The sequence below is a fragment of the Eurosta solidaginis genome, chromosome 4 (assembly GCF_040869045.1).
Source record: "Eurosta solidaginis isolate ZX-2024a chromosome 4, ASM4086904v1, whole genome shotgun sequence".
NCBI classification, from domain to species: Eukaryota; Metazoa; Arthropoda; class Insecta; order Diptera; family Tephritidae; genus Eurosta; species Eurosta solidaginis.
Window position 1 is genome coordinate 225,441,979 of NC_090322.1, and position 27,818 is coordinate 225,469,796.

At 35.7% G+C, this 27,818-nt stretch overlaps 1 protein-coding gene and 1 long non-coding RNA gene across 5 annotated transcripts in view; one reads left to right on the forward strand and one right to left on the reverse strand.

Annotated features, from left to right (window-relative positions):
- Positions 1-1,555: 1,555 nt before the first annotated feature.
- Positions 1,556-27,773, reverse strand: LOC137251039 (uncharacterized). 2 transcript variants are annotated; one of them, XR_010953151.1, is made up of 4 exons: positions 27,665-27,773; positions 2,011-2,128; positions 1,740-1,931; positions 1,556-1,683 (listed from the first exon to the last, which is right to left on the reverse strand). It is a non-coding gene; the product is annotated as an uncharacterized lncRNA (long non-coding RNA). The 2 variants fall into 2 exon arrangements; XR_010953150.1 differs by lacking the exon at positions 27,665-27,773 and adding an exon at positions 2,255-2,380.
- LOC137251034 (uncharacterized) overlaps positions 17,191-27,818 on the forward strand; it is a 43,009-nt gene continuing 32,381 nt past the window's right edge. For all 3 annotated transcript variants that reach the window (XM_067784897.1, XM_067784898.1, XM_067784900.1), the window contains exon 1: positions 17,191-17,435. The gene's annotated coding sequence lies outside the window, so the exon portion shown is untranslated. The remainder of the gene's footprint in view (positions 17,436-27,818) is intronic.

The following is a 27,818-nucleotide window of genomic DNA, read 5'->3' on the forward strand; positions in this document are numbered from 1 at the left end:
GTAATTATTTTGATTTGCGACAGGATGTATATATACTGACCAGCTCCACCATTCTAAGTATAATATTCAATTTCATTTTACTGGTTTATTTCAAAAACAAAGCGTAATGAACTATCGATATATGTATGCATGCGAATGTGTTTTTCTTGAAGGTGAAATATATTTGTTAAAAATGTTTAAAAATTTTAAATGCGTTTTCGAAGTTTTAAAATGTCAGTTGATTTTCACTTCCAAAAAAAAAATTTATTGGAAATGAAACATATTGGTAAAACCCATTATTCAATCACAAGAGGTTTGCTCGGATGACAAATTTTTTGACAATTGCAGCCATTTTGCTCCCAAGTAGATTTGAAATCCGTTAACTGTATTTTTTCTTTGCGATTTTTTGAAAAATATTAGTAGTAGAAATAGGCAGTAATTAATTTACAAATACCCGGATAAGTACTGAACTGCATAATTCCTTAGAACATTTTTTTAATTTTATGAGGAATTTATTAACTATGCCATGATCTCTTAGTGTGGCTGAACACAGTTAATTTAATAGAAAAGTACGGACACCAAGGAATCGTGCACTTTCGTAAATCTATGAACATACGAATTAAAATTCACCGTTCAAAGTCAAAAACTCAACTAGTAAATCGATTCACTTAAAAATGTCATTAGTAAGTAATGGAGATGCCATAACGAACGTACTCATTAAGCATGTTAACTCATTAACTCCGTATGTACGGAACATTCGTCTCCATTTAAGAATTTTCGGAGCCCGTGAGGTAGTATCAAACGAACGTGTTTCGAATATTCTCAATCAGCACTTCCATGAATACTTAAAAGGAAAAGAGCTTTCCGAAATTTCAGAATAAAAAGGTAAACACTCCTTGTGTAGCACGACCGCACAAAAGCTTTACCCTTTCGTCAAAGTCAAGGCCGAAATATCAAGTTCTAAGGTAATGGCCCATTTTCTTTTATTTTTTTGTCACTTCATTGCAGCTGCTGAGTGCAGTATCACCCCATGTTGGCTGCCAATTCGAAATCGTCCTATTCCAAAATATTTTTCAAAAATTTCCAATTTCATTATTTGTCACAAAAACGCCCTATATCAGAATTAGGTTGAAGAACGCCTTATTTTAGAATTATTTTCATTAACTCCCTCTTATGTGAAATTGCATTGGTCTTATGCTCAGATAGGAAGTTTTTGAAACAAATTTTGAGATAGTGTATTTTTGAATAAAATTCTGACCTACGGCATTCTTCAAACAAATTCTGAAATAATGATCGTACCAGCATAACTCTTTATCAATTCACGAAATAGTTAGGAGAAAATGAATTATTTCCCGCAAAACCTGTTGGCATTTACAAATGTACTATCACTACTAATATACTTCTAAATGTATTTTCTACTACACACTCAACCTAACCTTGCCTAATCCACCATACTCTTACAAATCCGACACAAATACCAAATAAATAATTTCTTATGATTTGGCATATATTACAAATCGATATGTATGTTATATAAACAGAATATATAAGACATTGTGCAACGTAAAACTAACAACATTAAATATCGAAAGTAGACATGTGTCCAGATCCTTGGATGCTTGAATTTCAAATACATACGAAATGGTCTGGTCCAATGACGAAACACACCATATTTTAATTATTCTCCTGACTATTATTCGCCCTCTATAAAATAAGAAAATTATAAAACTGGAAGAAAATCCTTATTTAAAATTATCTACTTAGCACAAGAATGAAATCAACCAAGAAGATAACACCATTGGCCAAAAGTAAAACGCCAGTAACCAAATCATGTGTTGTGGTATTTTTACTGATCTCTTGCAAATCTATAAAATATACTATGCCAGAAAGGATAAACAAAACTGCACCAATTATTATATATATCGGGGTGGAATCGAACTTTTTAAATTCAACTGTAAAGACGAAAACATTATTAGCCGTTTCACTACATCGGAAATATTTACATTCTCAAAGGATGGTAATACTACTTACGTGCCAGTAAGATAGATGTTATAATGAGATAACCTAAAACACATCCATGCGTAAGCATGGGCATGTATCCTTTGCCACCCAGTCCATACGGATACACAAAGAGGCAGGCACATATTATCTGAAATATATAAACATGGTGGTTATTCCACCATGTATATAACGAAATAAAAATATTAAATTTTAATTATTTTGATTTGTGACAGGATATAACTATATGCAGATACAAATAACGTTATATACTGACCACCTCCACCATTCTAAGTATAATATTCAATTTCATTTTACTGGTTTATTTCAAAAACATACTATCGATATATGTATGTATGCAAATGTGTTCTTCCTTGAAGGTGAAATATATTCGTTAAAAATGTTTAAAAATTTTAAATGCGTTTTCGAAGTTTTAAAATTTCAGTTGATTTTCACTTCCAAAAAAAAATTTATTGGAAATGAAATATATGGGTAAAAACAACAGGGGCCCTATTCAGTAACTATAGCATATACTAGCAGACCCGGCAGACGTTGTTCTGCCCTAAATTTGGTATATCTGCATACATTTTAATAAGCTTTTTCCGTCTACCTCTGCCCTCGCCCCTCTACACTTTTTCCTAAACTTTGTATTCACTCCTTCCTCCGTATTTTTCGCTTCATCTATCTCCATCTTCGTCTCATTCTATCTCTTTCTCAGTCTCCTTCTCTCTTCTCTCAAGTTTTTCTCATTCTTCTTCATATCTTATTTCCAGTCACATAGGGTGGTATGTATTTTGTTCCAGTCCCATTCCGAGCCTCAGTCCCAGCCCTCTCCGAGTCTCAGTCTCAGTCTCAGTCCTAATCCGAGTCCCAGTCCGTCTCTGGTCTACTTCCCGGAAAAAAGCATCGTAAATACTAATATAGGCAAATGTATATACCAAATTTCAGGCAAATCGAATAGAACGTATGTAAATAGGTATGTGGATATTATTAATTCATGTCTTTATTTCGGCTTCGCATGCATATTTATCACAATGAAAATTACTTAAAAGCTTTCAGCAACAGCTTTCATTTGATATCCAAAATACACGCACAATTTAGGGGTATCTGGGTCCATGTTTTGGCCTATATCTCGAAACCCTAGTCACCAATAGGTATGAAAACTACCCTGTACTAAAGCACTCATCAACAGCTTTCATTTGATATCCAAAATACACACACATTCTAGGGGTATCCGGGTCCATGTTTTGGCCTATATCTCGAGACCCTAGTCACCAATAGGTATGAAACCTACCCTGTACTAAAGCACTCATCAACAGCTTTCATCTGATATCCATATTGTATAAACACATTCTAGGGGTGCCCGGGTCCACGTGTTGGGCTATATCTCGAGACCCTAGTCACCAATAGGTATGAAAACTACCCTGTACTAAAGCACTCATCAACAGCTTTCATTTGATATCCATATTTTATAAACACATTCTAGGGGTGCCCGGGTCCACGTTTTGGCCTATATCTCGAGACTCTAGTCACCGATAGGTATGAAAACTACCCTGTACTAAAGCACTCATCATCAGCTTTCATTTGATATCCATACTGTATAAACACATTCTAGGGGTGCCCGGGTCCACTTTTTGTCCTATATCTCGAGACCCTAGTCACCAATAGGTATGAAAACTACCCTGTACTAAAGCACTCATCAGCAGCTTTCATTTGATATCCATACTGTATAAACACATTCTAGGGGTGCCCGGGTCCACTTTTTGTCCTATATCTCGAGACCCTAGTCACCAATATGTATCCTGGTCCACTTCGCGGATGAAAAATTATCCGACATTTTATTCTAGATATAACGCTACCTACATACCAAATTTCAGGCAAATCGAGCCATATATACGATAGTTTAGAATAAATCGGTCCCTGGTTTACTTCCCGGAAAAAAAAAACTTTTCACAACACTCTCCGGGTTCCTACTAAGTTATCCTGAAAATTTGAATAAAATCGGCGTGGTAGTTTCGGAGTCCATAAGCCTCATACAAACATACATACATACATACATCCCATTTTATATATATAGAAGTTGACACTACTTTATTTTTGCTTGGATTCCAAGCTAAAAAAACTGAGAAACTATCGGAACTTCAAACCACAAAAACAATTTCTATCATGAAAAAGCGAGACATCTATTCCCCAAAAATTAGTGAGTTTGACATGTTTTTATACTCAGTTGAGCAGAGCTCACAGAGTATATTAAGTTTGATTGGATAACGGTTGGTTGTACATATATAAAGGAATCGAGATAGATATAGACTTCCATATATCAAAATAATCAGGATCGAAAAAAATTTGATTGAGCCATGTCCGTCCGTCCGTCCGTTAACACGATAACTTGAGTAAATTTTGAGGTATCTTGATGAAATTTGGTATGTAGGTTCCTGAGCACTCATCTCAGATCGCTATTTAAAATGAACGATATCGGACTATAACCACGCCCACTTTTTTGATATCGAAAATTTCGAAAAACAGAAAAAGTGCGATAATTCATTAAAAAAGACAGATAAAGCGACGAAACTTGGTAGATGGGTTGAACTTATGATGCAGAAAAGAAAATTAGTAAAATTTTGGACAAGGTAGTTTAAAATTTTGCAAGCTGTAATTTGGCAGTCGTTGAAGTTATCATGATGAAATTTGGCAGTAACGTTACTCCTATTACTATATGTACGCTTAATAAAAATTAGCAAAATCGGAGAAGGACCACGCCCACTTTAAAAAAAAAATTTTTTTTAAAGTAAAATTTTAACAAAAAATGTTTATATCTTTACAGTATATAAGTAAATTATGTCAACATTCAACTCCAGTATTGATATGGTGCAACAAAATACAAAAATAAAAGAAAATTTCAAAATGGGCGTGGTTCCGCCCTTTTTCATTTAATTTGTCTAGGATACTTTTAACGCCATAAGTCGAACAAAAATTAACCAATCCTTTTGAAATTTGGTGGGGCATAGATTTTATGACGTTAACTGTTTTCTGTGAAAATGGGCGAAATCGGTTGATGCCACGCCCAGTTTTTATACACAGTCGTTCGTCTGTCCTTCCGCATGGCCGTTAACACGATAACTTGAGCAAAAATCGACATATCTTTAATGAACTTAGTTCGCGTGCTTACTTGAACTCACTTTATCCTGGTATGAAAAATGAACGAAATCCGACTATGACCACGCCAACTTTTTCGATATCGAAAATTACGAAAAATTAAAAAAATGCCATAATTCTATACCAAATACAAAAAAAAAGGATGAAACATGGTTAGGTAATTGGATTGTTTTATTGACGCGAAATATAACTTTAGAAAAAACTTTATAAAATGGTTGTAACACCTACCATATTGTGTAGAAGAAAATGAAAAAGTTCTGCAGGGCGAAATAAAAAACCCTTAAAATCTTGGCAGATATTACATATAAAAATAAATTAGCAGTATCCAACAGATGATGTTCTGGGTCACCTTGGTCCACATTTTGGTCGATATCTGGAAAACGCCTTCACATATACAACTACCACCACTCCCTTTTAAAACTCTCATTAATACCTTTAATTTTATACCCATATCGTACAAACTCATTCTACTCACCCCTGGTCCACCTTTATGGCGATATCTCGAAAAGGCGAGCACCTATAGAACTAAGCCCACGCCCTTTTAAAATACTCATTAACATCTTTCATTTGATACCCATATCGTACAAACATATTCTAAATTCACCCCTGGTCCACCTTTATGCCGCTATCTCGAAAAGGCGAACACCTATAGAACGAAGGCCCACTCCCTTTTAAAAATACTCATTAGCACCTTTCATTTGATACCCATATCATACAAACAAAGACTAGAGTCAACCCTGGTCCACCTTTATTGCGATACCTCAAAAAGGCGTCCACCTATAGAACTAAGGCCCACTCCCTTTTAAAATACTCATTAACTCCTTTCGTTTGATACCCATATTGCACAAACGAATTCTAGAGTCACCCCTGGCCCACCTTTATGGCGATATCTTGAAACGGCGTCCACCTATGGAACTAAGGATTACTCCCTTTTAAAATACACATTAACACCTTTCTTTTGATACCCATATTGTACAAACAAATTCTAGGGTCACCCCTGGTCCACCTTTATGGCGATATCTCGAAACGGCGTCCACCTATGGAACTAATGATTACTCCCTTTTAGAATACTCATTAACACCTTTCATTTGATACCCATATCGTACAAACGCATTCTAGAGTCACCCCTGGTCCACCTTTATGACGATATCTCGAAAAGGCCACCACCTATACAACAACCACCACTCCCTTTTAAAACCCTCATTAATACCTTTAATTTGATACCAATATCGTACAAAAAACACATTCTAGAGTCACCCCTGGTCCACCTTTATGGCTATATCCCTAAATGGCGTCCACCTATAGAACTATGGCCCACTCCCTTATAAAATACTCTTTAATGTCTTTCATTTGATACACATGTCATATAAACACATTCCAGAGTTTCCCTCGGTTCATTTTCCTACATGGTTATTTTCCCTTGTGTTGTCACCATAGCTCTCAACTGAGTATGTAATGTTCGGTTACACCCGAACTTAACCTTCCTTACTTGTTGTTTATGTTTTACATTTTATTTTTACATTAACACTTTTAGCAATAAAAACAATGCCAATAACACGTGAAAATTATTTCGGTTTCTAATGGTTCACTTTTTTCACAAGAAAGTTGATTTTAATTGTGTTTTATGCACCAAATTTTCAAACTAAAAACAAAATTTTCATGTGTCAGAAAAAAATAAAGAAAAAACGGCCGAATGTCAAAAAAACCTATCGAAATACAAACTGGTTCGTTTGTTTTTATTGAACTAAATTGTATTTTGCTTGTATTTCGCTAGTTTTTTGAAATATAGTTTACACACTTACACCAGAACTGAAGCCGTATTAGGAGGGAGTGCGACAAAAAATTTAAGATAAAATACAGGAAAAAATACACGAAAATAAAGCAGTGTCATATAGGTATATGAGTTTTGAAATGTACATTTTTCTTTCATACAAATTATATGAAGAAAAAGTGTACATTTTAAAACTCACAGTTACTGCATAGGGTGCTAAAAGGGCACAAAATGTGTATAGGCGGGGCTGCCCCAAGGTGATCCCTGGTACAACGGGCAGATACACTATCATAACTAGTGGCTAACCTGCAGAGCTACAGGGTAATGGTCTCCCAAAAAATAGTTGTAACAACTCCCTCATAAAGCGCATCGCTTGAATTATACAATAAATAAATAAAAAATATGGTTGTAGCCAATTTATCAAAAAAATTGCGGTGTCGGTTTATAAGGACTTCCTCTGAGCAAGCAATTGACAAACCGTGTTTTGTCAAAATGTTCTGAGCAAACGTGCGGACACTTAAGAAAGCTATATTCCCTTGCTTTGCATACTTCGATCCATATTTCTTCCACCAAAACAGTTTTCGGGAGCTCGAAAATCTTATTAGAACCCTTCTTTTCTATGCTGATATTTCGCATTAAAATATTTCAAAGGCATAGGGCCCATTTTTTTTTATTTATTTAAAATAACTATTAAAGTAGATAATTTAGTCGTATTCGTTAATATGAAATCCATCAAAATTAGAAAAATTCGTAACATTTTTCAATCTGGGAGCTTGTTTTTGGTGAAATTGTTATTGTCCCCGCAAAAGTCAAGTGGCTAATGTCACACTAAATGGAACTACCTCCATTTTTTGTATCATGGCCTGGATCACCTTTTGAATCGCTGTTCGATTACTTAAATTATTTCCTCAACAATGTTTTTCAAACATTTTTGTAAACGACTAGTATATGACGCTACTCACATATTTTAAAATGATTGCTTAGCTGGATGCTCATGTTTTCTCTATTGACTAGATTTTTAAAATCAATATTAATTTGTAGTCTCATTTTCTGTAGACCCATGTAAAAGAAAAATTGGTTTGAAACATGAATGGGCAATTCATGGCACTTCAATTTATTAACCGCGAGCAAAAAACAAATCTTTCTTTCATTCTCTGTCCATTCGCGACAGCCGCTTTGTCTGTCAGCAACTATTTTACAGATAGTTATGGCAATATCCCAGTTATCCACCAATCTAGAAATACGCGTTATCTGGGTCCCGGGTCATAGGGGGATTGAGGGTAACGAGAAGGCCGACGAGCTAGCACGCAGGGGCTCATCGGAGATGAACGAGGAAATAACCAGTGTCGAAATAGGCATACCCTTAGCAGTAGCCAAGGGGAATATCCAAAGCTTCTATTTGAAGAAAGCACAAACAAAGTGGAATAACATTACCACCTGTGCAATATCAAAATCCATTTGGCCAAACTATGATGGAAAGAGGACGAGAAGTCTTCTGAACAAATCAAGGGCTAACACACGCAAACTGACGGCAGTCTGCACGGGTCATTGGGCAGTAGGTACGCATGCGGAAAAGATGGGCATTCCGTATAACGAATACTGCAGAAGCTGCAAAGATCCAAATGCCAGGGAGACAGTAGAACACTTTATGTGTAAATGCCCGGCTCTAGCTAGAGCCCGGCTCAGGTTCCTTGGAACCCCGTTTCTAGAAGACCTCAGAGGGTTATCTGAGATAGCAATCCCGAATATTCTTAATTTTATTCACAACTCTGGCTGGTTGTAATACATTGACCGTAACATTCCGTAGGTTTTTAGATAAGTTAAATGGCATCAAAACGGCTTTAAATATCTACTTGGGCAACCAGGGTCGCAGCCATTTCACCTACCGACAGATAACCTATGGCAATGGAGGAATAGAAAGATTTTTCACTTGTATGAATTCACAATGTTCGTATCCATGTTAAACAACATCAGAGGTGCATAATACACAAATTTTTATCAATTCAAAAGGCGGCTGCTTGCCGACTTTGTTGGAAGTATATATTGCATGCGTATTTAACAAAAGAATTGCAGTGCGCGTATACTCCGAAAAGGTCCTAGACCGAGCTTCTCTTGCAATTTGCGTTGTTGTTGTTGTAGTTGTTGTAGCGATAAGGGCATTGCCGAAGGCCTTTGGGGAGTGTTATCGATGTTGATGGTCCTTTGCCGAATGCAGATCCGGTACGTTCCGGTAACAAGTACCATAAAGGTACTATCCCGACCATCTCGGTATGATTTGGTATGACCACATGAAACCTTCTTGGCCATACCGCCCTCCCACCCCCTAGATCCATCAGGATGTTAATGAAACAGGATTCGCCACTTGTAGGTGTGGTTGACAATTGGGTTGGAGAAGCTATATATTGCGCTGGCAACCCCTCGAGAGGGGTTGCGCTACACAACCCCTTGAATGAATTTGGTATTTTAGCCGCCTCTTACGGCACGCATACTTACCGCGGGTATATTCTAAGCCCCTAACCCACAATTTACGTCGCGTTGCTTTTTAACTTACAAGGCAAATGAGTTTTCACTCAGAAGCTTTTCATGGTAGAAATACACTCGGAGTGCTTGTCAAATCACTACACAGGGGCGACCCCGCTTAGAAACACTTTCTTGAAACTGGGAAAAAACTTTAACCAATAATTTCATAACCCCTTCCAAAAACGTATGATTGTTTTTTTTTTTTTTCAATCTTACAATTGCTTTTGTTTTATCGGCCTATAGATAAATGATGCCAGGTTCGATTCAAGCTCAAGGATAGCACAATAATTTTTATTATAATTATTGTTTTTTTAATTTTTCTATAATTGAAAAATTGCTTTTAATTTTTGGAAGAAGAGATAGAAAATCTTGCAGACAACCTGCCATAGCTGCGCGGATAGATCCATTTTGAAGGTTGCTAAGCCCCCCTCTTCAGTAAGCTTTAGGCACGCTACGCTAACCATTTAGCTACACAGCGGTGGTGGGTTAGACTGACAAGTTGCTATTTTTATTCCTCTTTACCAACCAAATTTTACCAGCGCCGCGCGATCTGTTGCAAATCACTGATAATGTTGGATTTTTGTTTACGGCCTATAATTTTTTTGATCTTTCGTAAAAGCTCATCCATGCAAATAACGGCACACGTTGGGCTCATCAATCATAGGTTCAGTTAATAATACGCCAATAAAAATCAACATAATGGCGGTAGAGTACTATCAAAGAGACGTTCATATACCTAAATATTTAAAAATTTAAAACCAAGTATTAAAAATGTAAGTATGTTTGCATGTACATATATACATACATACGTGTATAAGTTAGGGAGGGCCGACTGTTCACAACCGATTGTTTACCTTATCAATTAAAATTAGGTTTAGTTGAACTGGCCGGCCCATGAGGACCTCACATAGACTGAATGAGTCCGTAGTCTTACCAGAAGTTTGTTTAGCGACCAAATTGAAAAACCCTATCAATAACCAGGACCTGTGTTATAAAATAACACCACCCTCTTGGTTAATACTAGAAGCTTTCTAGGACTTAAAGCACTTGCTGCTTCTAGATATGACAGCTGTATCACTCCTAATAGCTGGAGTCTTGCATGGCAAGCGCAGGGCACGAGCACAGAACGTGTTCGATCGTTTCCTCCTCCAACCAGCACTTCCTACATCTGCTATCACTGACTAAGCCTAATTTAAAGGCATGTGAGGGCAGCAGGCAGAGTCGATTCAGAATATCCATCATGAGTGTACAGTCCTCTCTTTTTTATTATGTCACTTTGTTAGTCTTAGGTTGTAAGACCTATATATGACCTTCGACAATTTGCAGCACCGCGCTAGTGTCCACGCCTTTCCCGCTTGGTTGATTATGTGCACCCTCGTGACTTTTAATCTAGCTCAATCTAGTTGGGACGTCTACGATACAGGCTTCGAAGGATGCACCCTGTTTAGCTAATGCATCCGCCTTTTTATTCCTATCTTTTTCTACATGGCCTGGGACCCGTTTAGAGACATTGTTGAAAACCCTTGCATACTCCTTATATTCCGGAGCTTTATCTATGTTTATTACCACCCCATGCAGTGCAGTATCTACCGACTTGCTTTTTGTGTGAACATGTTGTGTTGTGGAAAGCAGTTTTTCATCCACGTTGGACTTTATGTACACGTCTATCAGCCTCTCTCTCTATCATCTATCAGGCTTGTAGTCTTTGGGATACATATGACCGATCTTGCCCGCCTTTGGTAGAAAAGCTTACCGAGCAGTTCTCCAAGAATGCGGTGCATAATTCAGTCTTATGCAATTCCACGACGGCTCTGCTTGAAATTTGTAGCATGACTGGGAATATAGCATCTGGGCCCGGCGATTTACACTTAGAGAACGTCGTCACCGCCCATTCGTATTGGTTAACAAGGCGGGCACTACCCGCTCCGTGATCGAAGTGCAAGTGCAGTCTGCTGACTTTTCTGAATCATCTCCCGGTGGGAGATGTGTATCCATGAGACCATTCCCCGTTCTCTTTCTTTATTCGTCCCTGGACTATATTTCCCCTTGCTAGGACTCTCCTCGACCGCAGTGTTTCGCTGGAGCACACAATATCCGCACACAAAATTTTCCGAAAGAATCTCTTCACCCTGAAAATTTCACGTTGCTAAGTTCTCAACAGATCCCTATACTCGTCCCGACACGTTTGCGCACCCTTTAAATTGACTTTAGGCCTATGGCACATTCGACTTTATATGGAATCCAAACATCGCGACAAAAATGATGTTTAAACATTTTTTTCTGGAAGGTGTTTCAGATTTCCTGCCATATGAAAAAGCACGTTTCACATTTTGTATGGCGGAAAAAAATTGTCAAAATAAATGTCGATTTTGATAGACCATAAATATACATATAAAGACGTTTTGTTGGAAATGGTAGGACGAAATATTACAATCTATTTAATAGTTTGATAACCCATATGGTGTTCGACAATTAACAGTAGAAAAACTTTCTTTTTCCTATCTCTTTTTATCTTCCCCGCAATAAAAATGGTAGACACTTACAGAAAGTGCAACGTTCGAACTACAGCTTTTATACCTACCTCCGAAATTGTACTTATCGGAAGCACAGCGAGGCAGTTGACATCCAAACTTTTACCAGCGGCGGTAAAGTCTAAACTATATCGCAGCCACAGTTTAGAAACTAGTTCCTGCTCTTCATGTCATATCTCTGCGCTACTTCAAACTAGTGCTATTTTCTGCTAAGTTTATAATTTGTAAAGCAATGTTTCTCGATTTCACTGTCTTAAGTCTAACATAGCGTAGACTTGACTTGAGAGCTGTCACTTCCGCTCTTATTATTTTACGTCAAAGTACTAACTATATAAAGGCCCAAACAAATTCGAATATTGCGTCGTGTAGTCGTTTTCGTTGCAGTCAACAGCTGACTTTGAACAAACATGCATTTATAGATATGCTCTCAATCAGGCAAAGCAACGGGAACGCCAAAAAACACCAATAGAGTTCAAAAACTTACGGTTTTCCATGCCTTGTCAATCTGCTATTAGAATTCGTTGAGTCATGGAAAAATTTGATATTTTTGTCTTTAACGGCAGTGCTTTTGAATTTGTTTGTGTGTTTGTGGAAACTTCCGCTCAAGCAATGCATACTCTGTCGCCGAAAAGTATGCAATCGATTTGAGATTACTTTTCAATTAATTTTGGCTTAATATGGCAACGCCATACCAATAATATCATGAAAGTGGGGATGTAACGAAACTGTGTTAACCGAAGCCGGACACAGATTCGGATTTATATAATTGGCTCTGTCAGATCTGGAATCGTAATCAGATATGTAAGTAGGACAGAAGGTGTATATATCAGTTCAGACAAGATGCTGAATAAAATAATATAAATAAAATATACATGCGATATATTTAAGTCTGCATTAATCGGTGTTTTTCTTATATAAATGGAAAAACGTAGTGAATAATAATGAAGAAACTAAAATGTTTTCAGCTGAAAAACAAATGCACTGTTTCATACGTTTTATATGCTTTTGCAAAAAATTTTCGACAGATCTCTTTCCGTTATACGTCCGATTCCAGACAGTTGGAACAGAAATCGGAGTCGGAAGTTTACAATGACAAGCTCCGACATATCGGTTCCGAACCGTTACATCCCTATCTTAAATAGGTAAATACAGCTAAGGTCAGAGGCAGCTCCTCGTAGTGATATGAAGTACTAGCATATCCTAATATTCTTTATTAGTTCATAAAAACTTAAACGATAACAGGTTTCCTACTATTTCCTTTTCGACTATAAGACACCCTTAGTCGTGTCAAATTGAACCAGAAAACCATATTTGGGATAAAAAACTAGCGTCTTCGTCCATTTCCAGCAAAGCCCCTGAACGTTTTTCGTTGACTATCTTCACAACTAAGTAAGGCTGATACATCTCTTCATTATATCTACTTCGATACTCTCCGTCAGCATTTCGAAGAGAGCTAGAAATCTTCCGGAAAAATTTCTTGAATACTCTAAAGACTTCTTCATCTTCTTTCGACATTGATTCATGATTTCCACCCAAACATCCAGATATGTATAATAAGCGAATTCTAGAGCGTGATTATTGTTCGTCGAAACTGGACTTTAGTTTCAATCATCTACTGAATCCAAGGTAGCTGTAAATGGTGGTTCTCAAATAGACGTAGTCCTTCCCTTTCTCAAATTTATGCCCTTCAACTGTGACGTGGCTACTATGGCGAGAGTGTGCCGATTCTTTCTTTGATCACAGCAACTACTTCGTCTCTTTTACCGCAAAAACCACTGTTTTTTTATTTATCGAACTCAGAAAAGGCAGATCTTACGGCGTATTTGTAAAGGCCATGCAAAATATGACCTTTTAGCTTAATTTTGTATCTGGAGGCTTTTGATGTATCTAAGTACCTCCTCAGACTTTTTACTCCATATCACATAGGGATTAAGAGTCACATCACCTAGTTGGGACAGTCTCTGCCTGGCCAGAGCGTCGCATACGCAGAGAATGTAAACCGGAGTTTCATAGCTTCCAGGCCTAGCAATAATGACAATAATAATAATAAAGGCCAACTAAATCAATATATTAGATCTTCTGATATGATAAGGGAATCGCTCTAGATGAATGCGACATGCCCGGAGGCTCGCTTGGTTTCGAATGGATGGGGGAGATATCTTCCCAAACCTTATGGACCTGGTGATGTTGCCTAATGTTATTTAAAAAAACATTATTAGCTTTGCAGAAAACTTATATTCAGACCACATGCAAGTCATGTAGACGCTGGAAAGCTGCTTTGAAGTCGACAGAAAAATGGTGTATGCCTGTTCTCTTATTACCAGTCTTCTCCAGGGTCTGTCATTTCACGTAGATCTGATCGATAATAGATATGTCGTTATGTAGGTCTCCTCGTTCCTTTGCTGCCAAATTCGGCTGCCAGCAGGAATACTTTTTGAGTCGGAGTGTCTTCTTTCCTTTTCATAACATGACCTGATTAGCCTGTATAAAGCTCATAAATAAACCTTCTTCGATAAACACCATTGATATCACGGATAGGTTCGATGTTCGGAGAAATTTTTTTTTTTAATACCACAAGGATGAGTTCCCCTCTACACCTTACAGCCATACATTAGGGCAGGTGTGATTAACATTTTGAAGTGCGTGATTTATGTTTGTCGGGGGAGGACTTTACTTTTCAATTCCCTACAAAATCTAAAGTAGCACTTGTTTTCAAGCGTGGTTCTTTGTTTAATTTCTAGGCTGATATTGTTTTTGCTGGGTCCCTGATAAACGAAGTCCTTCGCAGTCTTCAATTCATATCCCATAACAGTGGCGTGGCTGCCAAGACTGAAATGTGCCGATTTCGAGTTCGAAACTGTGATCGAGTCCAATATGCGGAATATGTTACCACATTTGTTTTTACGTTTTCTTTGTAAAAGCTCCCTTTAAAACATAAAACTAAGCCATGGCTCTTCTTCTCTTCTACCATGCCTTTTTTTAAATAACTCAAAATATAACAAGTAAGGAAGGCTAAGTTCGGGTGTAACCGAACACTACATACTCAGTTGAGAGCTGTGGAGACAAAGTAAGGGAAAATCACCATGTTGTAAAAAGAACCTAGGGTAACCCTGGAATGTGTTTGTATGACATGTGTATCAAATGGAAGGTATTAAAGAGTATTTTAAGAGGAAGTGGGCCATAGTTCTATAGATGGACGCCATTTAGGGATATCGCCATAAAGGCGGACCAGGGGTGACTCTAGAATTTGTTTGTACTATATGGGTATCAAATGAAAGGTGTTAATGAGTATTTTAAAAGGGAGTGGGCCTTAGTTCTATAGGTGGACGCCTTTTCGGAATATCGTTATAAAAGTGGACCAGGGTTGACTCTAGAATGCGTTTGTACAATATGGGTATCAAACGAAAGGTGTTAATAAGTGTTTTAAAAGGGAGTGGGCTTTAGTTGTATGGGTGGACGCCTTTTCAAGATATCGCCATAAAGGTGGACCAGGGGTGACTCTAGAATTAGTTTGTACGATATGGGTATCAAATTAAAGGTGTAATGAATGGGCCTTAGTTCTATAGGTGGATGCCTTTTAGAGATATCGCCATAAAGGTGGGCCAGGGGTGACTTTAGAATTTTTTTGTACGATATGGGTATCAAATTAAAGGTATTAATGAGGCTTTTAAAAGGGAGTGGCCCTTAGTTGTATATGTGAAGGCGTTTTCGAGATATCGACCAAAATGTGGACCAGGGTGATCCAGAACATCATCTGTCGGGTACCGCTAATTTACTTATATATGTAATACCACGAACAGTGTTCCTTCTAAGATTCCAAGGGCTTTTGATTTCGCCCTGCAAAACTTTTTCATTTTCTTCTACTTAATATGGTAGGTGTCACACCCATTTTACCAAGTTTTTTTCTAAAGTTATATTTTGCGTTAATAGACCAATACAATTACCATGTTTCATCCCTTTTTTTGTATTTGGTATATAATTATGGCATTTTTTTCATTTTTCGTAATTTTCGATATCGAAAAAGTGGGCGTGGTCATAGTCGGATTTCGGCCATTTTTTACACCAATACAAAGTGAATTCAGATAAGTACGTGAACTGAGTTCAGTAAAGATATATAGTTTTTTGCGCAAGTTATCGTGTTAACGGCCGAGCGGAAGGACAGACGGTCGACTGTGTATAAAAACTGGGCGTGGCTTCAACCGATTTTGCCCATTTTCACAGAAAACAGTTGTTGTCATATAATCTATATCCCTACCAAATTTCACAAGGATTGGTAAATTTTTGTTCGACTTATGGCATTAAAAGTATTCTAGACGAATTAAATGAAAAAGGGCGGAGTTACGCCCATTTCGAAATTTTCTTTTATCTTTGTATTTTGTTGCACCATATCATTACTGAAGTCGAATGTTAGCTTAATTTACTTTTATACTGTAAAGATATAAAATTTTTTGTTAAAATTTGACTTAAAAAAAATTTTTTTTTTAAAAGTGGGCGTGTTCGTCATCCAATTTCGCTAATTTTTATTTAGCGCACAAATAGTAATAGGAGTAACGTGCCTACCAAATTTCATCAGGATATCTTCAACGACTGCCAAATTACAGCTTGCAAAACTTTTAAATTACCTTCTTTTAAAAGTGGGCGGTGCCAAGCCCATTGTCCAAAATGTTCCTAATTTTCTATTTTGCGTCATAAGGTCAACGCACCTACCAAGTTTCATCGCTTTATCCGTCTTTGGTAACGAATTATCGCACTTTTTCGGTTTTTCGAAATTTTCGATATCGAAAAAGTGGGCGTGGTTGTAGTCCGATTTCGTTCATTTTAAATAGCGATCTCAGATGAGCGTCCAGGAACCTACATGCCAAATTTCATCAAGATACCTCAAAATTTACTCAGGTTATCGGTTTTACAGACGGACGGACGCACGGACATGGCTAAATGAATTTCATTTTTACCCAGATCATTTTGATATATAGAAGTCTATATCTATCTCGATTAGCTTATGCCGTTACGGATTACCGGTATGCGAACAAAGTTAATATACTCTGTCAGCTCTGCTCAGCTGAGTATAAAAATTCTAATAATAATTGGTAATGACCATATTTTATCAATGCGAAATTTTGCGATAATCAGTAAGCAAGAAAAGATAATGATTTCACCGTCTGAGTCTTTGTTGCGACGATGTGGTGGTGACTGGCCACATTTGGGCATTACAAATTCAGTTGTTAGCGAGCTTCTATACCAATCAGCTGTTGTTTTCTTATCGTTGTGGGCATGTTTCAGAATATCAAGTATTACATTCTTACTTACATGCGTAAATAGCGACAGCTTAAGCTATTCACATGCACTTACGTGTTTTATATACTGTAGTGAAGCGAAATTTCAATTTGATCTAAATTTAAAATCCAGCAATCGTTTTATCGTTTTTTCAAAGGCGTGTGATTCTAAGCCTAACTGAATGGCAAGCTAATATCTGTTAAAATGTAATTATATACTTATTAATCCTTAAGTGGTTTTTTTTAGTCCGACGAAGTGCTTTCACCTACTTTTTGAAATATTTTGTTTTGGTTCTAAAAGGTGTTGTGCATTTGTATGTTCTCGTTATAATTATTGACGTAATTCACCTACAGATCCTAAAAAAATGCAACTAAAAGAAAAATAGTAGAGCTGATAAAGACAAGTCGATGTGTGAACGTGAAAAAGATTACAAATATATTTACTACTTATCAACAAAGATGATTAATTTTTAGATCGCGGGTTCGAATCGAGCTCAAGGCCTAACAATAATTTTTTATCATTATTATTGTTATGATAAATTTTTTCTTAATTGAAATCAATAAAATATGACACTATGGCGGCATTGCCATCAAACAAGTCCAATTTTCACATCCATTCTGCAACAGATGTCGCAGTGTTGTGAATATCAATTGGCACGAACCAGAATAGAAGTAGGATTAATGAAGACAAACAAAAAACCGCTGTGATGGCTGAATGGTTAGAGCAGCGGCGCCTAAACGTTGCCGATGAAGGAATTTAGCAGTTCCCGAAATTGATCTATACAACGAGCTTTGGCAGTTGTCTAAATTTTTTCTTTCTTCTATTCTAATTTAAAAATTTTTTCAATTAAGAAAAAAAAAAAGATTAATTTTTGTAAAAATAATGAAACAGTAGGTAATAGCAAAATATTTATACATTTTGTGAAAGTTAAAGAAAAACTTCGAAATCGTATTTAAACAAACTAATAGGGCTAGTGACTGCAATATATATTAAAAAAAAAAAAAATAATAATAAAAAAATAAATAATAATAATAACAAAGAAAGTTTTGACATCGATTTGTGTAAATTTTTTCTGCTTATCATTAGTTTACAATAAATATTTTTACTTTAAATCTTAATATATAAAAAACACGTGTCACAACATTTTTGGCCGCGATGTACTCCTAAACTACTGGACCGATTTTGAATTTGTTTTGCACCCCGTGTGTAGTTTGATCTAACTTGAGAGACAGGATAGGTTACATCTCAGTTTATAGTCGCAATATTATTTTATTGGAAATATTTTTGCAGGGGGCCCGCGATTTAGAGGTACTATGATATTTTTTTTTAATTCAGGAGAGTCTTTAGTTGTGTAAAGGGTAATTTTCATACCACTGCACAGTGTTTCGTGTAGAACAAGCTAATTTCATGAGATTTTCCGTTTCATATGCAGTCATTTATTACAACTACGTCATTTTTTCAGGCATATGTTCTTTTTTTTATTTTTTTCCAAAATTTTACTTCATACGCATACATATGCTTATTTCATATACAGTAACTCATGTGAATAAGTGACATAGATCCAAAAAAATTTAAAGGACTTAAGAATATTACTTTATTGTACTTAAATTGAATGGACTACAAATCTCAATACTCTAAAAAATTCTAAAAATTCGGAAAAAAAATTTAAATTTTGTATGAAAATTCGTCGAATTTTTCAAAAATTTTTTAAATATAATTTAGTTTTTGTTATAGATCCTGACAAATTTTCTTATGGGAAATTAGTTAAAATTAATTTGCGAAAGAAAAATTGTAGGAATTGTCCAAAATGGGGTGTCTACTAATTTATGTGAGTGACTGTACATATGTACATACATATTTTGTATTTATTTGAGTATTTATCCTGGCACTACAATTTTTACAAAATTATTTTATAGTTGTTGTTGTTGTTGTTGTTGTAGCGATAAGGTTGCTCCTCGAAGGCTTTGGGAGGTGTTATCGATGTGAGGTTTCTTTGCCGGATACAAATCCGGTACGCTCCGGTACCATTGCACCATTAAGGTGCTAACCCGACCATCTCGGGAACGATTTATGTGGCCACATTAAACCTTCAGGCCATTCCCTCTCTCCCTACCCCCAAGTTCCATGAGGAGCTTGGGGTCGCCAGAGCCTCGTATGTTAGTGAAACAGGATTCGCCGCGGATAGGCGAGGTTGACAATTGGGTTTGGAGAAGCTATATATTGCGCTGGCAACCTGACAGGTTGCGCTACACAGCCCCTTGAATCTGGTATTTTAGTCGCCTCTTACGACAGGCATACCTACCGCGAGTATATTCTGATCCCCTAACCCGCTGGGGTATTATTTTATAGTAAAATATATATATATAAATATATATATATAAAAAATATTTATAGTAAAAGTCAGGAATGTAAAAGTGAATTACAATAATAATGATAAAAATGTAAATAATTAAATTAATTATGTGAAAACAAGTAAAGTTTCATACAAAGTAGAAAAGACAATAGATTTAAATTAAATAAAACCTGATCCAACAAAAAGTTATAGGGTAGGTTATCTTTTATAATTATGTTATTATTCGCTTTCATCACTTTCATTCGATGAGTCACTTGTGGAATAGTCATGAGCATCACCAACACTACTGTGAAAGCTTGAAACAACTAGGGTATTTATTGACTCCTCAACATTATCGGGGGACAGTAAATTTAAGACTTCTGAAGTCAGACTTTTAAATTTTTTCTTAGGTATCTCCCTAAAACTGTTAACTAAAGGATCCGATGTTATAAGCAACATAATCATAAGATCTCTATTCGTGGCTTCACGGGACTGCTTTTGTGTGTTATCATCCCTGAATCCTCTCAAATCTTTGTTACGGGCCTCATGTGCCTCCTCAGAAAGTTGACCAATAGGTAAAATTGCTGATTTTATAATATCAGTACTATGCACTAAGATTTTATGAACAGTAACAGGCATATTAAACCATGGATAGAGATATATGTATAGTTCTTTAGTCTCGACCGCAAATTTTTCAAATCTTTGGATATTTATATTATACCCAGATGCTAATGCGCGAAGGAGAGTGTCGAATCTTTTGATGAGCGTATCACCTAATCCCGTAATCTCAGCACTAGCCTCAGAATTTTCGAAAAACCTACGAGCAGTGTTGCCGTCATTGGTATTGCCGTAACCTGGTTTTGATTTATCTAATATCAATCCAAGTTGTGCAGTATTTATATTACATTCAGGTATTGGCGTAAATGCTACCAATTGGGGTTGTTTTATGTAGCGTTCCTGTGTGGTTATACCTGCATTAGGATTGCTTTGTATGTACCTGTTTTTATGCCTTGGTGACTAGTGCGGTAGGTTGTGGCAGGTTGAAGTCAGTGATCTTCGCCTTTTTGCTTTTGTGTGCTCTTGTTGACCTTGCGCGTTTATTTTTGTATGTTTTATGGCTACGTGTTTGTTCCCTGTACCTGGGAATTGGTTTTGCCGTTTGTAGATCAGCTTTAAAGGTTCAAATATCTCATCGGAGCTGGTACATACATAGATCCTATTTTATATGTAGATATAACTTAATCTACAAAAAAAAATTTTAAATAGATGTGCAAAGAATACGCAATGGTTTTTTCGTTCGACTATTACAGAATACTTGCGACTATAACATATGTAAAATTTTGGCCGGATGTCCGCGGATGTATGTAACTTTTTTGTCCCTAAAGTTAAAAATATAGAGAAAAAAATACCTTTTCTTCTTAATAACGGAATGTTAAATATATTAAAAATACTCTAATTGCGAAAGAATTACTATTAAAAAATTTTACTTATCTTCGAGCTTAGAATCCATCAAAAAAATTATATAAAAGTGTTCACTTAAAAGAAATATGAAGCTTAATATTCAACAAGAATTTTGCAAATTAATCAATGCATTTTACGGCCACTCCTGCCTTCTTACTTCAATTACTCAATATATATGAGCAAAAATATCAAAAAAAAGCGAAAATCCCGTTTGTTTGTTTTCTTTCATTTCTCATTACACTTTTCTTGGAATAAGAACTTTGTTTTTGTCCAGCTAGCTTTTTCTACACGAAACACTGTGCACTGGGTGAATCGAGTCTCGAGATATAGGCCAAAACGTGGGCCAGTGAATGCCTAGACAGTGTTTATACAATATGGATATCAAATGAAAGCTGTGGATTAGTGCTTTAGTACAGAGTAATATATTATCCAGAGACGGACTGGAACTGGGATTAGGACTAGGACTGGGACTGAGACTCGAAGTGGGACTGGGACTGAGACTCGGAGTGGGAATGGGACTGGGACTGGAATAAAATACATACCACCCTCTGGGACAGGCAATAAGGGATGCAGAAGAATGAGAAGAAATTAAGAGAAGAGAAAAGATAGAAGGAGATTGAGAAAGAGATAGAATGAGACAAAGATGTAGATAAATGAAGCGAAAAAGACGGAGGGTGGAGTGAATAAAAGGATTAGGAAAAAGTGAAGAGGGGGGAGGGCAGAGTCAGACGGAAAAAGCTTATTAAAATGTATGCAGATAGGCCAAATTTAGGGCAGAACAACGCCGGGTATTCTAGTTTTATATAAAATACATACATGAATGACAAAGATTTGTAAAAATTTTATTTCGGAACTTATTAATAAAATCTAATCAAATTGTGAGTAGTCGTTTATTGCCTTTTATAACTTTAACCGGAGCCTATCTGTAATATATCTTATAAATAGAAATGGATGTGTGTGTACGTCCTATCGGCGTTCAAAGTACCCAACCGATTTTCAAAAAAAATTTCCTACATCACATTCACGTTTTCACCAGATATTTTTCTGGCTATGCCCCCAGGCAATATAAGCTTCATTTCGCCAAAAATCCAAGCCTGTTTGTCTCAAACTGCTATAACTAACTTTATTAATCCGTAGAGAATTTTGGAAAAGTGGATGGTGTCACGGCCATATATGGGTATATTTGTGTGTAATTTTTTATACTCAGCTGAGCAGAGCTTACAGAGTATATTAATTGTGTTCGCATAACGGTAATCCGTAGCGAAATAAACTAATCGAGATAGATATAGACTTCTATATATCAAAATGATTTGGAGGAAAAAAGAAATTCATTTAGCCATGTCCGTCCGGCCGTCTGCCGTAAACACGATAACTTGAGTAAATTTTGAGGTATCTTAATGAAATTTAGTACGTAAGTTCCTGGGTACTCATCTCAGATTACTATTTAAAATGAACGAAATCGTACTATAACCACGCCCACTTTTTCGATATCGAAAATTTCGAAAAACCGAAAAAGTGCGATAATTCATTACGAAAGATGGATAAAGCGATGAAACTTGGTAGGTACGTTGATCATATGACGCAGAATAGAAAGTTTGTAAAATTTTGGACAGTGGGCGTGGCAGCGCCCCCTTTTAAAAGAAGGTAATTTAAAAGTTTTGCAAGCTGTAATTTGGCAGTCGTTGAAGATATCATGATGAAATATGGCAGGAACGTTACACCTATTACTCTATGTGTGCTAAATAAAAATTAGCAAAATCGGATGACGAACACGCCCACTTTTTAAAAATAAAATTTTAAAAGTCAAGTTTTAACAAAAAATTGAATATCTTTACAGTAATAAGTAAATTATGTCAACATTCAACTGCAGTAATGATATGGTGCTACAAAATACAAAAATAAAAGAAAATTTCAAAATGGGCGTGGCTCCGCCCAAGTGTACCACAGTAGATAGTATCATTTATTTTATATTTTTTAATCTTCTATAGTTTCTATCTCTTATTCTTGTAAATTATGTTTTATTTCTTTTATTTAATACCGTAATCCAAATAATTGCTCCAGAAGAAGCCAAGGAAATTTGGCGAAACGTCGAGCTATAAGGTGAAATAAATTGTTTGATTTGCACTACTCCCAAATAGATCGGAAAAGCTTACCAAAAATATGAGAAGTAATTTATGTTCATTGTCGATTCATAGAAGTGGCGAATGTTTGAAAAACAAAAAAAACGTTCACAATAGTAAACGATGACCTGTTCATTTTTGTAAACGACTGGTATATTGCATAATTTACGTAGTTTGTTTTATTATTATTTTATTATGCTTGCTTAACTGTCTGCTCATATTTAATCTAATAACTAGGTTTTAGAGATTAGAATTAATATGTAGTCTGATTTTCTCTATACCCAATGAAAAGAAAAGCTGATTTGAAATACAAATGGGCGATTCATGGCACTTCAATTTAATAACGGCGAGCAAAAAACAAACTTTTCTTCCATTCTCTGGACATTCGCGACATCCATTCTCTCTGTCAGCTATTAGTTGACAGGTAGGTATGGCAATGGAGGAATAGAAAGATTTTAAACTTGAATGAATTCACAATGTTCATGTTGAGATAGTTGGCAGGGGAGTGGCAGCGGAAACGGGATTGGTAGGAAAATGAGATTTGGGGTGAAAGAAATATTTAAATTCGTTATACGCCGATAATGATTCGAAGGGGGTTTCCACTATTTGGTATCCATGTAAATTCTATAAGTAGATTCTATGTATAAGGTAATTCAGGTGGGAGAGGTAGAGGGTATGTACATAAGGGTGATTCTCCGCGAGCTTACAGTTTTGTGTCTTTTCGAAATTTGAAATATATTAAAGCATTTCTATGAATTAAATTATGTAATTGAGTTAAAGTTATGTTTATTTTAAAGTTTCATGTTGAATTTTATTGACTGGCCATCAGTTTTATGAAGTTATAGTTCATAATACCCTACAAATGTCACAACCGTGGCATGTCCACAACCACATTTTTCATAACATTTTAGGTGGTAACTTTTTTAATCTTTAATTACACGAGTAATAAACTGTCATTATATTAAATGCTTGACTTAATCTGCAATATTAAATGTTGTTTTAATGATAACATTTCTGTCTTCGCTTTGTAATTTGATTTTGAAAAGTGTCCATGAGTTTTTGAGTAAAAAATATTATTCAAATCGTTAGGTTGGTGCTGCTTTATTGCACACTGGCTTGTGACATGTGAATGTGAATTTTGATCAGCAATTGTCCCCGCATATTTCCATGTTAATGTTTGCAGTCTTAAAATAACTAATATCCATTTTTAAACACTGAAGAACTGGAAAAGCGGTACGTATCAAAAAATCGTGTCACAACCGTGTCACTTGTATCTTTGTAGTTTTTAATTAAGTACCGTCTATTGTACCATTTTTCTTTAAAGTTTGCTAACATAACCTTAAAATTTTACGGAAAATCTTGCGAGTCATACTAGTTTTTTTTAATGAGCAATTTATTGTCAAAATGTCACAACCATGGCAAGTTTCAGTATCAAGAACAGAAATTAATAGCTGTAGCTCGTACACTTTGGGAATGGTTTTTAGATATAAAAACTCATAGAAAAATGATTAAAAATATTTGAAAATCGAATATTTTTTTCCAAAATTTTGGGTTAGTAAAACTGAGAGCTCGCGGAGAATCGCCCATATGTAAGTGAAAGTAGAAGTGTGAGTGAAACAAATATGTAGATTTGCGCTGTGCTGTCTACGTAACCATTTAGAGTATCCAATATTTGTTACACAAATTCCATATATGAGGTAATTTAGGTAGGGAAAGGTAGAGGGCGTGGAAGTAGGAGCAGGAGGGAGAGTGTGAATGAAACAAAACTTTGATTCGCAATGTCTCCGCAACTTTGTACAGGGGGTATGCAACGTTTGGCATATATATTCCGTATAAGAGTTAATTTAGGAGGGATAGGTAAGGGGAGTGGAAGAGGGAGCTATAGTGGGAATGGGATTGAGAATGAAAGTGGAAATCAGGGTCGGTGTCTATTTGGAAGTGGAAATGGGTTTGGGAGTAAAATTAGGTGGTTGACAAGTACAAAAATCTTAAGTTTTTTTCTCAAAGAAAATAAACAGATAATGCACACTATTATCCGATTAATTGGAAACTAGCTTGTAGTAAGCTCGTAGTTAGCTTCTTTTTCGAATAAACAAAATTTTTTTAAATTTTTTTATAATTCAGGAAAACTTTGTTATAGGAAGAAAAGAAAATTTTCAACAAAATCCTTGAAATGTGGTAGATTATATTTATTCATTATCAGTTGGGTTAGAATGGAATTGATGTTTGCCGTTAATTCCACCATCACCAGCTTAATAATTAGTTTCAATTTATTTTGAGATCTGCAGTCGTTTATAGTGATTACGTCGAACACTCGTTGAGTTATACGTAATTTGTGCCAAAATAGAAGAAAATATAGAGCTTATAAATAAAATCCAAAATATTGGCATATTAATTTTAAAAGTCGGATATCAAATAACCAAGTGAGAATAAAAATACTAGCTTTGTTTGCAAGGATACAAAAGAAAAAACTATAAAACCCTCAGCTTCAACTGTTCCTGGCCCAGTGAAGAATACATCACCCTGCAAAAATCGTTGGATCATGTGGCCCACTGGAGTACCTACCATTATACTACACTGTAATGCAGCAATGGACCAACTCATGTCTCTACACGAACATATTGTAAGCCGATCATTGCTCGTTTTTAACCATTGTAATCACTACACGATGTTTATTGGACTGTGGGTACTCCATGGATTACTCTGATGTTATGCGGAGCTGGAGTATATGGTCCAGTCCTAGGACATCGCAATGTTAATGGGACCATATTTTTTGTATGAATTGTGGTTAATTTTAGAGCACTCGGTTGGTCCATAGCGAGTACTCCATACATGCATGCATGGAGTACTCGCGATTTTTGCAGGGCATACATTAACATTAAAACACTTGGGTGTCGTATTCATGTAAATTTTTAAGATTTTTTGTTGTTTCCATGGTTTCCAATACAAAATTGTATTAAAGCATACCACATACGACGAATAGGAGACCTTGTAAATAGCCTAACTAAACTTTCCATATAAATACAAATAAAAATACAAATGAAATCGAAATATCGACAAAATAAATAAATACAACATATATGTTATAATTAAGTGCATTTTTATTACGAATATATATGTGTGGCCTAGAGCTCGGAAATTCTTCTTGATATAACTTTTGAAAGGCCGAAAATAAAAATAAAAACGCCATCAAATACAAATAATTTAAAATTGTGATAGGTTATTTTTTTTATATCAGTTTTAATAATCTTTTTGGTTTAATTTTGTTTTTTTTTGTCCTTCATTAATGTCAATGTCTCATTATATCATCAATCAGAAAATATCGGTAATTTCGATTTTTTTACAACAATATTTTACTTCTTTCCCTAGGCCTTTTCAACTTTAGTTATCTAATAATCCATTATCACATAGTAGGTATTTGAGACTTACTATTATGGGCGTACAAATATTCTAGGTAAGGGCAACATATCGTTGCATTACATCAGTAAAGTGATTTGCTTGTGATTGGAATCATGTGGGGCTTTTATGTCTTCAAAACGCCAAAAAAATGGACAATTTTTTTACGATACGACATTTTCAATCAACTTTTGTAAAGAAATGCAGGTAGTAGTCAATCAATTAGGTAATAATCCTCCTCCACTTTTTCGCTTGACAGATACACATTAAGTAACTACTGAGAATTGAGCATCCTGAATACTCTTTTTTAACCAAGAGGTCGTTATACCTACCTTCTATTACTAAAATGAAGCTTTACTTAAAAGAAAGACACTTCAAAAATGGTCTATTAGAGGCGATGCCGAGACTTTAGTGCATTTTCACAGTGATCATCGAATTCTCGCTTAATATTCTATACATATTTCCTCCATTCTCAGCTTTAAGAACGTAAACTTCACGAAACCGCCAATTTTGGCAACCTTGTGATTTCAGCTCGAGCTATTGTGGTACATAGAGTTTTTGAGTACACTTTTTATTACAACCTAATGTGAAAGAGAAGGAAAGAGCTTTCAAACAAATTTTTTTACATATTTCATTGGGCCTCTTGACCTATAAAGACATGCTGGCCGCGAAGGAACCGCTACTTAGCGGTCTAACCACGAAATTCTTGTTTCTTTTATATTTCTTTAGTCTGTGCCAATGTTCAGCCTTTCTGAAACAGTTTTATTTGTCCTCTAATTTAGCACACACACCGAAAGTCTGGGTTTGGAGAAGCTCGTCCTAAATTTCCTCGGAGTTACATCGTGCCAAGTACTTATTTATTCTTAAAAATTGTAATATGGCTGCTATTTAACAAAGCAAGATCTGAGAAGAATTAAAAATGCGGGTGTTGAATATCAATTACCAATAAAATGTTCTTATACTTGGTAATTGGTGTTTTCAATTACTGAGTATTTGTAATGGTAATATTAATTGTACTTGATTCTACCAGCTCTGATAAATTCAAAATCTGTGATTTTTTTATTACCTCTCTTTAGGTTATGTACATAGGTATCATTCGTTAAAAAAAGTGTTATTTTCAACTTACCCAATGAAAACATATCTTTTCCGGTATCAATAAAACTTTTTGCTTTGTATAAGTAGTTAACCATTTTTACACCCAGCTGTACTTGTACACAGGGTATTATAACTTTGATTGGATAACGGTTGGCTGTAAAGAAATAAAGGAATCGAGATAGATA